We start from the raw sequence: 12,118 nt of genomic DNA on the forward strand, positions 1-12,118 counted from the left end.
TGTTGGTTGAGTCTCCCATTTACCTAGTTCTACAACACAGGATGATGTCCTGAGGGTGGGGTCAGGGTGGAGGAGTTTCTTTCTCTGCTCCCCCTTCTCTTCCCCCTCCTCTCTGAGTTATCAACAAGTTATGTTTAGTTCCCTTGTGTCTAACCAGAGCCATGAACTCTCCTTCCAGAGTCCTCCTCATGTTCTCTACGAAAAGTGCGGGGTGTACACAGGGAGGGGACATGGGTGGAGTATGTAATGGAGAATATAGACTTGTCCCTGTGGTGTGTCCTATAGAGAGTGCAGGGTGTATACAGGGAGGGGACTTGGGTGGAGTATAGAATACAGAATTTAGACTTGTCACTGCCGTGAGTCCTAGAGAGAGTGCAGGGTGTATACAGGGAGGGGACTTGGGCGGAGTATGGAATACAGAATATAGACTTGTCACTGCCGTGAGTCCTATAGAGAGTGCAGGGTGTATACAGGGAGGGGACTTGGGCGGAGTATGTAATGGAGAATATAGACTTGTCCCTGTGGTGTGTCCTATAGAGAGTGCAGGGTGTATACAGGGAGGGGACTTGGGTGGAGTATAGAATACAGAATTTAGACTTGTCACTGCCGTGAGTCCTAGAGAGAGTGCAGGGTGTATACAGGGAGGGGACTTGGGCGGAGTATGGAATACAGAATATAGACTTGTCCCTGTGGTGTGTCCTATAGAGAGTGCAGGGTGTATACAGGGAGGAACATGGGTGGGTTATGGAATACAGAATATAGACTTGTCCCTGTGGTGTGTCCTATAGAGAGTGCAGGGTGTATACAGGGAGGGGACTTGGTTGGAGTATGGAATGGAGAATATAGACTTGTCCCTGTGGTGAGTCCTATAGAGAGTGCAGGGTGTATACAGGGAGGGGACATGGGTGGAGTATGGGATGGAGAATATAGACTTGTCACTGCTGTGAGTCCTAGAGAGAGTGTAGGGTGTATACAGGGAGGGGACTTGGGTGGGGTATGGAATACAGAATATAGACTTGTCCCTGTGGTGAGTCCTATAGAGAGTGTAGGGTGTATACAGGGAGGGACATGGATGGGGTATGGAATACAGAATATAGACTTGTCCCTGTGGTGAGTCCTATAGAGAGTGCAGGGTGTATACAGGGAGGGGACTTGGGTGGAGTATGGAATACAGAATATAGACTTGTCCCTGCCGTGAGTCCTATAGAGAGTGCAGGGTGTATACAGGGAGGGGACTTGGTTGGAGTATGGAATACAGAATATAGACTTGTCCCTGCCGTAAATCCTATAGAGAGTGCAGGGTGTATACAGGGAGGGGACTTGGGTGGAGTATGGAATACAGAATATAGACTTGTCCCTGTGGTGAGTCCTATAGAGAGTGCAGGGTGTATACAGGGAGGGACATGGGTGGGGTATGGAATACAGAATATAGGCTTGTCCCTGCCGTGAGTCCTATAGAGAGTGCAGGGTGTATACAGGGAGGAACATGGGTCGGGTATGGAATACAGAATATAGACTTGTCCCTGTGGTGAGTCCTATAGAAAGTGCAGGGTGTTTACAGGGAGGAACATGGGTGGAGTATAGAATACAGAATATAGACTTGTCCCTGACCTGAGTCCTATAGAGAGCGCAGGGTGTATACAGGGAGGAACATGGGTGGGGTATGGAATACAGAATATAGACTTGTCCCTGCCGTGAGTCCTATAGAGAGCGCAGGGTGTATACAGGGAGGAACATGGGTGGAGTATGGAATACAGAATATAGACTTGTCCCTGACCTGAGTCCTATAGAGAGCGCAGGGTGTATACAGGGAGGAACATGGGTGGAGTATGGAATACAGAATATAGACTTGTCCCTGCCGTGAGTCCTATAGAGAGTGCAGGGTGTATACAGGGAGGAACATGGGTGGGGTATGGAATACAGAATATAGACTTGTCCCTGCCGTGAGTCCTATAGAGAGTGCAGGGTGTATACAGGGAGGGACATGGGTGGGTTATGGAATACAGAATATAGACTTGTCCCTGCGGTGAGTCCTATAGAGAGTGTAGGGTGTATACAGGGAAGGGACATGGGTGGGGTATGGAATACAGAATATAGACTTGTCCCTGTGGTGAGTCCTATAGAGACACACACTTGGACCCTCGGGATAATTACTAACAAAACGGTCCTCTGACCATGAAATCCCTTTAGGGGTCCTAACTATATATGTATCTAAAATACATATTTTATTATATTCACATAAAACTGCTATTATAGAAAATAAAAAATGTGTATGATTAAATCTATCAGGACTAAGCAGAGGGTATCAGCTTTCACACCAGTATATGGCAGCACTAAGATATGGGCTTTTTGCTGTAACACTGTGTTTGATAATAAATGCTGCTTGTTGAATACGGAGCGGTGTGTAGTTTTTATTTATTTTATAATATCAACACCTCCATATAACCTTTTGTATATTTACTTTTACACCCTATATGGTATTGCGTCTGGGGGTGGTTATTATGGGGGTGGTTATTATGGGGGTGGTTATTATAGGGGTGGTCATTATAGGGGTGGGTATTATGGGGGTGGTTATTGCGGGGTGGTCATTATGTGGGTGGTCATTATGGGGGTGGTTATTGCGGGGTGGTCATTATGGGGATGGTCATTATGGGGGTGGTCATTATGGGGGTGGTCATTATGGGGATGGTCATTATGGGGATGGTCATTATGGGGGTGGTCATTATAGGGGTGGGTATTATGGGGGTGGTCATTATGGGGGTGGTTATTATGGGGGTGGTCATTATGGGGGTGTTCATTATGGGGGTAATAATTATGGGGGTGGTTATTATGGGGGTGGTCATTATGTGGGTGGTCATTATGGGGGTGGTCATTATGGGGGTGGTCATTATGGGGGTGGTCATTATGGAGGTGGTCATTATGGGGGTGGTTATTATGGGGGTGGTCATTATGGGGGTGGTCATTATGGGGGTAATCATTATGGGGGTGGTTATTATGGGGTGGTTATTATGGGGTGGTCATTATGGGGGTGGTCATTATGGGGGTGGTTATTATGTGGGTGCTCATTATGGGGGTGGTCATTATGGGGGTGGTTATTATGGGGGTGTTCATTATGGGGGTGGTTATTATGGGGGTGGTCATTATGGGGGTGGTTATTATGGGGGTGGTCATTATGGGGGTGGTTATTATGTGGGTTCTCATTATGGGGGTAGTTATTATGGGGGTGTTCATTATGGGGGTGTTCATTATGGGGGTGGTCATTATGGGGGTGGTCATTATGGGGGTGGTTATTATGGGGGTGGTCATTATGTGGGTGGTCATTATGGGGGGGGTCATTATGGGGTGGTTATTATGGGGTGGTCATTATGGGGTGGTCATTATGTGGGTGCTCATTATGGGGGTGCTCATTATGGGGGTGGTCATTATGGGGGTGGTTATTATGGGAGTGGTCATTATGGAGGTGGTCATTATGGGGGTGGTCATTATAGGGGTGGGTATTATGGGGGTAATCATTATGGGGGTAGTTATTATGGGGTGGTCATTATGGGGGTGGTTATTATATGGGTGGTCATTATGGGGGTGGTTATTATGGGGGTGGTTATTATGGGGGTGGTAATTATGGGGGTGGTCATTATGGAGGTGGTCATTATGGGGGTGGTCATTATGGGGGTGGTCATTATGTGGGTGGTCATTATGGGGGTGGTCATTATGGGGGTAATCATTATGGGGGTGGTTATTATGGGGGTGGTTATTATGGGGGTGGTCATTATGTGGGTGGTCATAATGGGGGTGGTCATTATGGGGGTGGTCATTATGGGGGTGGTTATTATGGGGGTGCTCATTATGGGGGTGGTTATTATGTGGGTTCTCATTATGGGGGTAGTTATTATGGGGGTGTTCATTATGGGGGTGGTTATTATGAGGGTGGTTATTATGGGGGTGATCATTATGCGGGTGGTTATTATGGGGGTGGTCATTATGGGGGTGGTTATTATGGGGGTGGTCATTATGGGGGTGGTCATTATGGGGGTAATCATTATGGGGGTGGTTATTATGGGGGTGGTCATTATGTGGGTGGTCATTATGGGGGTGGTCATTATGGGGGTGGTCATTATGGAGGTGGTCATTATGGGGGTGGTCATTATGGGGGTGGTCATTATGGGGGTAATCATTATGGGGGTGGTTATTATGGGGTGGTTATTATGGGGTGGTCATTATGGGGGTGGTCATTATGGGGGTGGTTATTATGTGGGTGCTCATTATGGGGGTGGTCATTATGGGGGTGGTTATTATGGGGGTGGTTATTATGGGGGTGTTCATTATGGGGGTGGTAATTATGGGGGTGGTCATTATGGGGGTGGTTATTATGGGGGTGCTTATTATGTGGGTTCTCATTATGGGGGTAGTTATTATGGGGGTGGTCATTATGGGGGTGGTCATTATGGGGGTGGTTATTATGGGGGTGGTCATTATGTGGGTGGTCATTATGGGGGGGGTCATTATGGGGTGGTTATTATGGGGTGTTCATTATGGGGTGGTCATTATGTGGGTGCTCATTATGGGGGTGGTCATTATGGGGGTGGTTATTATGGGAGTGGTCATTATGGAGGTGGTCATTATGGGGGTGGTCATTATGGGGGTGGTCATTATTGGGGTGGGTATTATGGGGGTAATCATTATGGGGGTAGTTATTATGGGGTGGTCATTATGGGGGTGGTTATTATATGGGTGGTCATTATGGGGGTGGTTATTATGGGGGTGGTCATTATGGGGGTGGTCATTATGGAGGTGGTCATTATGGGGGTGGTCATTATGGGGGTGGTCATTATGTGGGTGGTCATTATGGGGGTGGTCATTATGGGGGTTATCATTATGGGGTGGTCATTATGGGGGTGGTTATTATGGGGGTGGTCATTATGGGGGTGGTTATTATGGGGGTGCTCATTATGGGGGTGGTTATTATGTGGGTTCTCATTATGGGGGTAGTTATTATGGGGGTGTTCATTATGGGGGTGGTTATTATGGGGGTGGTCATTATGCGGGTGGTCATTATGGGGGTGGTTATTATGGGGGTGGTCATTAGGGGGGTGGTTATTATGGGGGTGGTCATTATGGGGGTGGTCATTATGGGGGTGGTTATTATGGGGGTGGTTATTATGGGGGTGGTCATTATGGGGGTGGTTATTATGGGGGTGGTTATTATGGGGGTGGTCATTATGGGGGTGGTCATTATGGGGGTGGTCATTATGGGGGTGGTCATTAGCAGTGTGATTCAACTGCAATATTGATTGTTTGATGTGCTGTCACCTCCACCACTCTGTTAGGATACCAGTAGTCCGTCCAGTGCACTGCGGTATGTTGTTAATAGACACTGTTTTCGAGGGACGGACGGCGGGATATTATTATGTGACATCAACCCCCCACATGTGGCCTTCTAATGTATTGACATTTGCAGCCTGTTTAGACTTGCAATGCATGACACGTTGTGCTCTGGGGGGTGAGAGACTCACAGTAAAGGCTACATGCACACGACTGTATGTGTTTTGCGGTCCTCAAATTGCAGATCCACCCAAAAAAAAATAAAAGATGACGTTCCGTATGGCATTCGTTTTTTTGCGGATCCATTGCAATAATGCCTATCTTTGTCCGCAGAAAAAAATAGGATGTGCACTATTTTTTTTGTGGGGCAACGGAATGGACATACTGATGCAGACCGCACACGGTGAAATAAATGGGTCCGCATCCTATCCGCAAAAAAAACCAAAAACGGAACGGACACGGAAACAAACAACGTTCGTGTGCATGTAGCCTAACGCTAGTGCGGTATTCACCGTTGAGTGTGCTATTACATGCGCACTGATTGTACACTCTGCTCGTTCACATCTGCTTGGTCACACACACAGTTCAGTACGCACAAACTAACACTCTATCCATCTAAATTTTCCCTATAATTTCAATTGGTGCCCTCTGCTATTCCCTGTCTAAAATACAACAAACGCTACCCCTCCCGACATGTTTCACCGCTGTTTGCGGCTTCGTCAGGGGAGTGGGGAAATTTGGCTCAGTTTCGTCAGACAGACACCAAAGCGGAATGGAGATGGAACGGAGCCAAACTGATGCATTCTGAGCGGATCCTTTTCCACTCAGAATGCATCAGGGCAAAAACTGATCCGTTTTGGACCACTGAGCCCTGAACGGATCTCACAAACAGAAAGCCAAAACACCAGTGTGAAAGTAGACTTAATTGGTTCCAGGATGACCATTGTATGTTGAAACCGTTGTAAGTTGAGTAATTGGTTCCAAAGCCCCAAAATGTCATCCAAGATAAGAGAAAATGAAGATTTAAGAAAAATGAGCAGATAACTAAGACTGATAAAACAAGTCCTTACATATAACAGTCAGGAATAGCTGGTAACTAGCAACCAGTACAGCCATTTTACCAGAGAAGTGACCTTGATTGGTTGGATATGAGGCAACGTATGTTGAGTCTAGTTTGGGTCAGAAAAGACCATTGTATGTTGAAAATATTGTATCCCGAGGCCGTTGGATCTTGAGGGATCACTGTATTGACTGTTGCTTTTGTGCCCATAAAGTACAAGGGAGTATACAAAGGGATTGGAACACATCCTCCTCTCCTCAGAAGCAGGCGTAAAGAAGTGATGTCATTGTACCTTTAGCACTGACCACAAGAGCGCACGGGCCAGGAGATGATCGTCCTACCCTCGCCCATGCGCTCTGTTATTCAGTCCTGTAGGCGCGATGAGGTCACCACATCGCACCTGGTGGGAAGAGGACCAACCGTGTGAATGGTGAAGAGGGGAGCTGATGACTTCCTGCTTGACCATTGCACTCAACTTCAACTGTCTGGACACCCTTAGGACTCAGAGACAGTCGAAAGTGGGACATGAGGCAGCTGTCTTGGGACTGCGGGGCAGCCGCCAAAATCTGGGGCAGTTGGGAGGAGGTATATGTGACAAAACTTTTAGAGTACTGTGAACTGTCCCACAAATACACATCCACTGCCAAACTTGGCGTTAGCTATCCAGTTCAACAACAACTGGTGAACGCCATTCAACACTCAATTCAGAAAACATGAATGCCAAGGGTCAGTTGGACAGATGACACTAGGCAAAGATACACTCTCTCAGAAACTAACTATTCCTGTGGTCCTGTGCTGCGGTAACATCTGGTTCACTGAACATACCTTCCTGGACTCTGGCAACTTCTTGCAGGCCTTAGTAATCTGGTACCGCATGCCCACAACATGTCTGGAGTGACATCTGGTTGCAGGGTCTGTCAACAGTGCACCTCTTCCTAAACCCATCCTATATGCTACGGTGCACATGACTTTCCAAGTGGGAGTTCTACTTTCAGAGAAGATCTCTTTCTATGTTCTCTCACAGTCTGTGTTGTGCCCTGGAGCAAGGGTACTTTAGAGTCTGGATGTTTATGGACATTTGCTGCTATGCAAAAGCCATTAAAGGGGCTTGACTCCTTCAACTTGAAAATTCTAGATAAGTTAGAAGCTGTATAAAAGTAGATCAGTCAGAGCCCCTAGTTGTCTGCAGACAGGAACCAGTGTTTAGTAGGAGACACTCTGGCACGAGTGACCAAAAGAAGATACTGAGATGGGGATACTCTGCCACAGACGTTGCGTAACCAGCCTTTTGACCAAGGAGCCAGCAGGATGACTGAGACACAGACCCTGGGCCAGGGTACCAGCCTTCTAAGAATAAGAGGGACAGCTTGCTTAAGCCTTTCCTCAGCATGAAACCTATCCTGGCCGAAAAGAGACTGGAGAAGCCAGCTCAGTGCACCACCTGTAAAGATTTGCACTTGAGTACCTCCAGTAAAGAAGCACACTTGTTTACTGCCAACCCTGAGTCTCTGGACTTATTTCTCATTGGGGTGCACTACGCCATACCATTCCCTCCGAAGAGCAGCAGCAAGTGGTGAAACCTTGACGGTATCCAGGGGACCCAGCATATTGTTGAGGGCCACCTCAAACCTGGCCACTGCATCTTCTGCTGGGGTTACTGTGGCTTTGCCTCCATGCCCTGGTTTTGTGGTGGGGTCATTCTTGTCACTCTGTCTGGCTACAGTACATCCGTTCCTGAGGCCTCAAGTGCCACAAAGCAGACATGGGCATCAACCCTACGACTGTCCTCTTGATTTGTTGGCTGGCACCTCTCCTCCAGATGGTCATGTTTATCCACTGTTATTACTGGAGATACAAGCTATATCAGACTACATTAAGGAGAACCTTGAGAGAGGATTCATCTACAAGTCCTTCTCTCTGGTAGGTGCCAGATTCTTTTCTGTCAAAAAGATGGATGGAACTCCTTAGCCCCGTATAAATTTCCATGGGCTGAATAACATCACAGTGATAATTAAGTATCCCTTGCCACTGAGTGCCGAACTCTTTGACAGGCTTCATCGGATGAGAGTCTTAACTAAACCGGTCCTCCAAGCAGTTTATAATTTGATCCATATTTGAGAGGATGAGAAGATGTCACTATTAGTACCCCATTATGCCCTTTGGTCTCTGCAATGCCCAGACCGTGTTTCAGGAGTTTTTCCAAGAAGATCTGCGTAGTGGTTTACTTTGATGACATCTTGGTTTATTTGCCTGACCTGACATCACACTAGAAGCATGTTTGTGCTGTCCTCCAACATCTTTGGGAGAACAGACTCTATGCAAAATTTGAGTGCCTTTTTGAGAGAACATCTCTTTCCTTCCTGGGCTATGTAATTTCTGATTAGGGTGTGTTGATGGACCCAGAGAAGGTGTCTGCAGTCCTGTACTGTCCCTGCCCTATGTGACTGAGAGCCATACAACTGTTCTTGCCAATTACTCTGCAATTTATTCCTCACTTCTGCATGTTCACTGCTCCTATTTCAACTCTCACCTAAAAGGGGGATAAGTGGCAAGAAATGGACACCTAAGGCAGAATAAGCATTCCTGTTCCTCAAGCGCCACCTGCATCGCCCGGATGTCTCCAGGCAGTTCTTCTTGGAGGTGGATGTGTTCTCCATGGTTGACAGAGCTTTTCTTAACCAAAAAAGGTGTTCCAGTAAGATAGTCACCTGTGGCTTTTTCTCTTAGTGTTTTTTCCCAGCAGAATGCAATTGTTTCATCGGGGACAAGGAACTTTTCACCATCAAGCTGGTTCTGGAACTATGGAAACATCTCCAGTTTTCATTTATACCAACTATAAAAATCTGACTTACCTTCAATCTGCTCAATGTCTCATGCCCAGTGTTTTCTTTTCTTCGCTCGTTTTAAATTTGTCTTGCACTTCTGACCAGCTGAGAGTGCCATAGCGGATGCCCTCTCCTACTTTGACCCTGCAAATCAAGTGATGGAGCCTCAACACATTATCGACCCAGCTCAGATCACCTTTGTGGCTTTGGTCTTGGTTATGGATGTTCCTCTGGGTAAGACGTGTGCCAATAGCCAAGTGGAGGCGGATCCCTGCCTGGAGACATAAATCAAATATGGCAGGACACCCCAGTTTCTGAAAGACACTGATTTGGTCTAATATATTATTGGTGGCCCGAGACTATGTTATCTTCTGTGCCACATGTGGCAGAACAAATCCCCTAGGCATAAGCTTGTGGGTCTGCTTCTCCCTTTGCCAGTAGCTGATGACCCATGGTGACATATTGAGATGGACTTTATTACCGGCCTGCCACCATCTGCTGGATGTATAGTAATCTGGGTGGTCGTGGACTGTTTTTCCAAGATGGTTCATTTTGTCCCCCTGTCCAGTCTACCTTATGCAGCTCAGCAGGCCAACCTAATTATTAAACACCTCTTCCGCTTCCATGGTCTGCCTCAACACATTGTATCTAACAGAGGAGTGCAATTCTCTATGTAGGTTTCTAGACATGAAAGTGGACTTTTCCTCTGCCTATCACCCCCAGTGCAATGGATAGCTTCAGCCAGTGGCGACTCAGGGACCAATATATAGAGGGGCACATAAGATACCACAGTCAAAAATGGGGGGGGGGGGGGGACACTAATAATTTTCACCACTTAATCATACTACTGAAAAAAACGAAATAAGTATATATAAATAAGATTACAAAATCCGAGAGTACTGCGGTCTGCGGGGATAGCTTTTTATTGTACTCACCTAATACTATAAAGACAAGCTTTCAGGAGTTCTCCTTCCTTCCTCGGTTTTGCTTCAGACCTGAGAAAGAGAGAAACAAACGCTCTCCAAAACTTTTCTTTATAGTTTAAAGCAGTTTCAGCAAACACCAGGGCTGTGTAATAATCCCATGTGTTAAACATGTCCCTGAAGAAAACCAACGAACCGACGCTCACAGGATTATTCACAGAAGGTGAAGAGTGAGGAGAAGGGAACAATCTAGGACAACAGAACTGAATAGGACAGTGAGCTGGACTGGAGAATTTCTTTCAAATCAGCCATGTTGTCCTATATTGTTCCCTTCTCCAAACTCTTCACCCTTTTGTGAAATAACCCTGGGGGTGCTGTGGGTGTTGTGGGTGTTGTGGGTGTGTGCAACTAATACTACTTACCATGTAGCAATGTTACACAGCCGGCCACTTCCTACCTACTTAAAAGTTAAAATTAGACATTAAACTAAACTACATTTATAAAAAAAAAATTACTTACCAAAGAAGCTCATCAGTCGTCTGCTTGCTTCCGCGGATTCTTTCCCCTACTTTCAGTCTCTCCTCAGTGCGCACTGTTATGGGGGATCTGTGGATGACACTGTAGCAATTGTGCCCCACACTGCCCCTACAGTAATAATTGTCCCTCACACTGCCCCCACAGTAATAATTGTCCCTCACACTGCCCCACAGTAATAATTGTCCCTCACACTGCCCCACAGTAATAATTGTCCCTCACACTGCCCCACAGTAATAATTGTCCCTCACACTGCCCCACAGTAATAATTGTCCCTCACACTGCCCCACAGTAATAATTGTCCCTCACACTGCCCCACAGTAATAATTGTCCCTCACACTGCCCCCACAGTAATAATTGTCCCTCACACTGCCCCACAGTAATAATTGTCCCTCACACTGCCCCACAGTAATAATTGTCCCTCACACTGCCCCCACAGTAATAATTGTCCCTCACACTGCCCCACAGTAATAATTGTCCCTCACACTGCCCCACAGTAATAATTGTCCCTCACACTGCCCCCACAGTAATAATTGTCCCTCACACTGCCCCACAGTAATAATTGTCCCTCACACTGCCCCACAGGACATCTGCGGGTGTCCAGATCAGTCGGTCCACTTCTCTGTGTGTCCTATGTAGATTGGATGGAGAGGACATGATGGGGGTTTACAGCCTCGTCCGTATGTGGTCATTTTGTTCATCAATTAAATAACGGGGGCAAAGAGTGTGAAAGTCATGAATGCGAGTAGCGCCCTTTACGGGTGGGGTAGACCTGGTTCAATATTGATGTGTACAAAGCGCCCCCCGCAGTCAGGAAGTTGCTATGGCAGGCATACAGGCCTATGGTAGAACCTGAATCACAGCTCCTATAGAAACCTAGCAGGTTCCTAACAACATGGCGCTATGGAAACTGCATCAGTGCTCCATTCAGGAGAGGCCGGGAAGTCCTGGATTTGTCCCTGTATGAATGTGACATCGCTAGTGTATGCAGAAGACAAGATTTTTTTTTTTTTTTATAAAAGTGGACACCCCCTTTAAGAGCTCCTCATCTCGCCTCCTGCTGTTCTCCTGACCATGAGTGACGTCACGCAGAGCCGCTACTGATCCCACAGAGGCCTAGCACACAGCCAGGACGGTAGCGTGGCCGAGCGGTCTAAGGCGCTGGATTTAGGCTCCAGTCTCTCTGGAGGCGTGGGTTCGAATCCCACCGCTGCCAACTGGAATTTTTCTAGTTTTTTTATTATTAAATACTTTCTCCTCAGCGAACATGAATATTTCTCATCACAACTACTTCTATACATCATTATCGGTTACATGCAATCTATATTGCTGGGACTTGTGGTCCCCCCACCCCGTACACTGCTCCACAGACTATAGGACCCTAACTATCCGCCCCCCTCCCGCAGACATTTTGTCGTAGCCCAACCGCTAACAACATGTCTCCGTCGTCGTGGTGA

The 12,118-nt window shown here is 46.9% G+C and overlaps 1 non-coding gene across 1 annotated transcript; it reads left to right on the forward strand.

The window, feature by feature from the left end:
- The first annotated feature begins 11,795 nt into the window (after nt 1-11,795).
- Nucleotides 11,796-11,877, forward strand: TRNAL-UAG. Its single transcript has one exon. It is a non-coding gene; the product is annotated as a tRNA-Leu (tRNA).
- Nucleotides 11,878-12,118: the final 241 nt, after the last annotated feature.

The sequence above is a fragment of the Bufo gargarizans genome, chromosome 2 (genome assembly GCF_014858855.1).
Source record: "Bufo gargarizans isolate SCDJY-AF-19 chromosome 2, ASM1485885v1, whole genome shotgun sequence".
NCBI classification, from domain to species: domain Eukaryota; kingdom Metazoa; phylum Chordata; class Amphibia; order Anura; family Bufonidae; genus Bufo; species Bufo gargarizans.